At 37.9% G+C, this 6,601-nt stretch overlaps 1 pseudogene; it reads left to right on the top strand.

Moving 5' to 3' along the window:
- The first annotated feature begins 2,387 nt into the window (after positions 1–2,387).
- Positions 2,388–4,680, top strand: LOC147633399 (uncharacterized; annotated as a pseudogene).
- Positions 4,681–6,601: the final 1,921 nt, after the last annotated feature.

The raw sequence follows: 6,601 nt of genomic DNA, 5'->3' as shown, positions 1-6,601 counted from the left end.
CACATGGCCAGTTTGTCTTGTGAACTACAATCTTCCACCGTGGTTTAGCAATAAAGAAGGGACATCTTCCATCGTGGTTTAATAGTCCCTAGGGAGTACAAGGTGGCCAACATGGATGTGTACTTAGCCCCATTTAATTGTAAGGTCCCTCCTAAGCCATGTATGTATGTGTCTCTTTTAATATAGATTTCAATAAGGAAAGAGAGTGTACTTAGAGAAGAGTGAGACAATAAGGCTAGAAACATTAGGAAAGTGTTAGAATAAAAATATTAGCTCCAAAAATCCTAAAAGAAATAAGAAGACAAGAATAGTTCTATTATAAGAGATAAGTATCTCCAAATATAGAAATTCGAATTTAGGTGATAAGAGGTCATATTTAGAGTACTTTTACATATTAAGAGTCCATGCATACTAAAAATGTGAAAAAACAACGAGTTTCTAAAGATGGTGCGTTTGTGGCTATATACAGACGTTTTTGCCTACTCTACCCGCGTTGGCTTGTAGACCAGATATGTTCTCGTTATTTTGATTGGTTATATAACCATATTCTGAGTTTATATCAGAGAGTTATAACCAAAACAATTTGCTGATTCTGTCAGGGTCTCTACATAGGGAAAACTGTAAGAAGGCAGCAAGTAGCCTCAAGGTAATCTTAGAGTTTGAGATGTATATATCCCTTCATTCTTATCTAATATCTTAGAAAAGAAGCTTAGATTGCTATGGTCTTTCTGAGGAAGAGACCAAAACTCCATAGCTTTTCTTTTAGAGAAAGAATAGTATGCCGTAACCCTGTAAGAGAAGGCTATTTTGCCATAGATCTTAGAAAGAGAGAAGAGTCACAGTACGAGTAAGAGGAGATGATTGGATGATTTCAATCATAAAGAGAAAGTATTAGAAGACTCTATTCTCATATGTCAAGTTCTAAATCTCTTGTTAACAAGCAAAGGCAACGATAAATGACAAATTTCTATAAGGTATATACATATTTTGTTTTTCAATTATATATCATTCTTAGAGGTTGAGGTATGACCCCGGCTTCTCTATTGATTATAGTGATCTATTTGATTGATTTACTATTTAAAGTTTGTATTGTTTTAAACAACAGCATATGCCTTAATAAAGAATGTCTTATTCGCAATCTCAAGTTGAAATGCTAAAATCTTTGTGAAAAGGATTGTTTTCTTAAGAAGCTAACATGGATTCTAGTCCTATAGTTTAGTGAGTAAATGGACTGTTATCTTGGTTAAATTAAGATACAGGTACAACTCTCCCTGCCTTGACGCTGCCCCGTTCTTGTGCTTGTATAGCCGGACGGCGGAGACGTTAGTAAGGCCCAGAGTTGGCCCATGGTATCCGTCATACCATTGGGAGAATGAGGTTCGCCGATTGAGGCGAGTGATTATGATGCTGTCTAGTTTTGAGGGCCCAAGCTAGTGCGGTGAATTAGCCCACCCTACTGCGCAGACATCCCTCTGAGGGACGGGAGGATCGAGCGATGGAGCCTGAGAGGGCGACAGGCTGGCTTGAGTCCTTGCCAACAGCGGCAGCCGACGATGAGGTGTATGGTCCCGTAGGGTTTTGCCCAGCATGTAGAGGCTTGAAGGCCGAATTCTAGATCATCGACGGTATAAAGGAAAAAAGAATAAGAGAGCCGGTTTGGCTTGTATGGAATTGATTCATGTATAAACTTTTTTTGGCATTATTGTACTGTGGAAAAAGGCTGTTTTAATAAACCTTGTGAAAAGGGTCTTAATTAAGGAACATGTTTATTTATGTCAAATAGTGTGGTAGGATTAATTAGAAAACAAATTGACACGTGAGTAGGGGTGGAAAGTGGGAGGATGGAATGCTCCGATGGCACTATCCTACGGAGGACGGGTGGACCCGATTAGTCGGGTAGCTTTCCAACATATTAAGTGAAAGCCCTACGTTAGATAAATAGGTTCTCGGGCAATTCTATTCTAGAAGACTAGGCCAGCGGATGTGCCTTCTTGCATGGACGAGGAAAAAAGCGTTGTCTCTAAAAATCAAGTCTAGTAGTTGTTGCCCAATTTATGATCAATTACCCTATGGGTGATTTGATTTTTAGAAGATCACGCTTCCCCTGCGGGATAGGACTAGGTCTTACCTATGAATCGTATCCTTGAATCTCTACATGGTCAAGGTGTGTCGATAAATAGAAAATTTTCTCTAAGATAAGACTTAGTGGACTATCTTAAGTGTTTCCCCTATTTTTGGAAGGGTGGAACCTTACATTAATAGAGGAGCTACAAAGTTTTTGGGAAGGAATTGATGTTCATGACATGTCAAAGAGGTTTGGACAAAGGGAGTTCTCATTTACGAGGAATACTAATGTGGACTATGCACGATTGGCCAGGCTACGGAGAATGCAGTGGTAAGCTATTTTGTTATTATGTAATACCTATTGATATATATATGTGGATGGTTGTGTAATATTATTTATTTTAATACAGGATTATCAATCTCTGGATACAATGCATGCCCTTTGTGTGGACCTAGACTAGATTTTCGTCATTCAAGAGGCTTGAGAAAGATGGTGTATGAGGGTCACAAGAAGTATCTACCAAAGGACCATGAGCTACGTGAGGGCTATTTGGGTCGACCTCCTCCTACACTAAAGGCAAGCAATTAGAAGAGAGCATGGGAGAACAACGAAGGGTCTCCACCCCCTAGAATGAAGCGGCTGTCCATATTCTACTAACTACCATATTGGGAAGGTCTTCTACTTAACCATTTGCTTTACCCTATGCATATTTTTAAAAATATAGCCGTAGTGCTTTGGAAGACTATTAATGGGATCACAGAGAGCAAGGGCCAAAGGGAGGATTTACAAATAAGTGATCATATGCGACACTTATGGCCCCGAACCAAAAGTGATGGTAAGCTGCTATTACCTAAAGCTCCTTGGGTATTGACAAAAGAAGATAAAGCTCAAGTTAAGAAGTGCATTTCGGAGTTTTGTACTCCAACTCGATGTATGCACTGCCTAAAGGGTGCATTTACAATGGATAACAAGCTCTCTGGCTTAAAATCACATGATTAGCACACAAGTTCTTGAAATTTGTCTTGCCTGTGGTGGCCATAAAAAGTTGCCTCACCAACAACATAAGGGATACAATATACAAGATTGGCACCGTGGTCCATTGGATTTCATTCAAGGAGATAAGAAAAGAAACTTTAGAAGTAGCCCGGTTAAATGTCATAGAAGCAATTACATTAGTGGAGAAGTTTCTCCTGAGAGACCAACATCTTAAAGACGAGGTTGTAGATGAGGTGGCTGTGGCAGGGGTTGTCCATTCACGTTGGATGTTATTTTTTGAGAGGTTCATAAAGACGCTAAAAGGGTTTGTTCGTCAAAGAGCTCACCCAGAGGGAAGTCTTACAATAGGATGGCTTGTGCAAGAATCCCTCGTGTACATCACAGAGATTCTTAGTACCGTAGACCCTGAAATGCTTAAACTATGGTCAACGGAAGAGGATGATAGGGTAGTTGGAGAACAGCCACAAGGACAAGGGATTGAGAGAAGCATGGATGTGGCCTTACGAGATAAGATCAATAAATTTTGCATCTTAAACTCAAAGAGTATTCAAAAGTGGATCGAGCGGTATGGAGAGGCCAAGAATGAAAGGAATCGAGCTCGTCAAGCTTTTCGAAGGAGTTGGACGACCATACCCTTCATCGCTTCTTGCTACACTTCCAGACTTTCCATCAAGTAGATGACTCAAACAAACCTTACAAGAAGCAAAACTTTGTGATGAAGTTATGACGAATGAGGAAGAGGAGCTTGCATACGGTTGTGACTACCGTGTAGGTGATTTCATTCATTCTAAGCCTCGATATGTTCACATGTTTTCCAAATATTGTTTATAACTTCTCCATAATCTAACGATGTGTTATTTTCTTTTAGTATCAAAAATTTGTAGCACTATGGTCACATGGATGCCATTTTTGAGTGGAGCGGATCGATAAGAAGAGAACAACATTCGATTGTGGTGTTAAAGCAAATTTCATGCATAAAAGCAAGACTAGTGCAAGTGATTCAAATACGGATGCGAATATGCTCGATTACTTTGGAAACATCCAAGATATCATCAAGGTTAGCTTTAGAAAGTTTCATATGTTTATATTTGATGTTAAGTGGTTCAAGGTAGTCACACCATGAGCACATGCAACCGTACAAAGAGACAAATCCAGATTGGTTCAAGTGGACTCCACAAAGATATGGACAGATCAAAAAAACACATTTGTACTACTAGAGCATTGTCAGCAAATAATCTTTAAGGAGGACCCAAGAGATTTAAGATGGTGGTTTGTAATCCAAGTGGCACCACGTAATCCAAGTGGCACCACGTAATAAAAAACACATTTGTACTACTAGAGCATTGTGAGAAAATAATCTTTAAGGAGGACCCAAGAGATTTAAGTTGGTGGTTTGTAATCCAAGTGGCACCACGTAATAAACAAATATATGAAACATGGAAATAGATGAAGATGAAGCAGAGATTGGTGTGGGCCAACAAGATCAAGTTCCACTACATGTCGAAGTACAGCAAGAGCAAGGGCTAGATGAAGGTATAGACATCGAACAATCAAACACAGAAAATGTTTCAAACACGGTAGACGGTGATCTTAACGAAGAGCCAGCAGCCAGCAAATGAGGAACCAGAGCCAGAGCTAGAAGATTTAGAGGCCGACATAGATGCATCGTCTATTCCCACATGATTTGAAGATGGAGGGATTTTCCTTGAAATAGATATTTTTGGAGCTAATATTCTTTTTGAAGATGAGAGGATTGATAAATGATCAACTTTGATTTTGTAAACATGCAAATAATCTCACATGTTATGATTTGATGGTAATGTATTTATTAGGTTCATTTAATTTTACAAGTATTTTAAAATACTAAAAGTGAAAAAGAAACAAAAAGTAAAAAATAAAATTTTTGACTTTTATTGCAACGCATATAGCGACGTTTTTTTTCCAACATTTAAAGTAACGTTTTTTTCGACGTTAATAAAGACACTTATATAGACGCTTATTTCGATGCCACGACAAGCGTCGAAAAACATTGTCCAGAACATAGGCAGCATGTAGTAGTGATTGAGTGCATGTTGTGTGGGATTGAAGGTTGGTTGGGTTTGAGAAAGTGTGGTTTGATGCACTATATTTGACTATATTATCATTTTTAATAATTAGTCAGATCGATTTTCAATCTAGTGCTTCTTAAAGTAGGTCTGAAACTGATTTCCAATATGTTTATTTTGCTTAGGCTACAAATATACATTTTTTTTTGTGAGTTTTAACGTTTTTTGTTTTTGTGCTAGGCTCAGGTCTTTGGGTTCACGTGTGTGTTGACTCACGTCTCTAGGCTCATATGTATTAACTCACATTTGTTGACTTATACACTTGTTTTAATGAAATAAGCTCACGTTTTATATGTTCATGAAGTAGGCATACCTTGGGTACATAATTTTATGCAAAAGGCCTATGTCACGGTTGGTATGTAATTACTAGGACAATAATACTTTAACGCCTTAATTATTGGAAAGGACAAAATTCTCCTTGAAAATTATAGGCTGCTACAGATTGTATATAATAAAAAAATTCCTTAAAGGAAATGAGTAGGTATGTTCTTGTAAGTCTTTAAGGAACTAATAATTGGTTAGTACAATATTAGGTATACTCACCTTTATACTCATGTCTATTAACTAATGTCTCCAGACTCACGTATGCATGTTCAAATCTACAAGTTTACATATGCATGCTTATGTCTTTATGTGCTCATGTCTCCCAACCCGAGATTTGGTGAAGTATAAGCGCAGTGTGTAGTATATAGTGTGTGTAAGACCTAAAGGGCCTATATAGCATAAGTAAAAAAAACTCATAGCATACATGCAAGAAATAAGAGAGACGAAAATGGAATGAATGTGTATTACTTATTGTAAAAAATGACACATATACAAGTAACCAGTTTTTACACTAGGTTTGCCAAACTTAAAAAAATGATGCCTCTATTAAGTAAGTATGCATAGAAGCCTATAGACTTTCCCTATTTGGTACTAAGATCAAGGTAAGGCGACTTTATATGTTCTAGCATCATTTTATAAAAGATAAGTTCTCGTTCGAGAGCAAGTAAGATGGCAAAGGACCTTACAGCAGTAGGTCTGTCGGGTGAGGAGATATTATAGATTGTTTCCTTGTGAAACAATTCCCCCCCACCTATAATATCAAAGGCTAGGTTAGACTTCTAGAGTTTGGGATGAGCTTTTTTTTAAAGATGTTTGGTGTGTTCAAGTGTAAGCTAACAAATTTTATGTTTTTTTTATAGATGGCCATGCACGATGTTTCAGCAATTAGAGTATACACCTTGATAGAAGAGGCACTTACACATATTTCTTTGAGGGTGGCAATAGGTTTTACGGTACATCCAATCATCGATCTCCTTCATTTTCAAGATGACTCATGGCTAGGGGTGTGCATTAAATGTAATTTTTTTTGTTATCACATGTATGGAGTGGCAACAATCAAACTAGTGATTGAAAGGCTTAGGCTTCGTGCTTTATTGCCTATCCAATAGGC

The sequence above is a fragment of the Cibotium barometz genome, chromosome 12, assembly GCF_041138505.1.
Source record: "Cibotium barometz isolate CiBa-2024 chromosome 12, ASM4113850v1, whole genome shotgun sequence".
Classification (NCBI taxonomy): Eukaryota; Viridiplantae; Streptophyta; class Polypodiopsida; order Cyatheales; family Cibotiaceae; genus Cibotium; species Cibotium barometz.
Note: the sequence above shows the minus strand (reverse complement) of the source record. Positions and strands in the feature narration are given on the sequence as shown.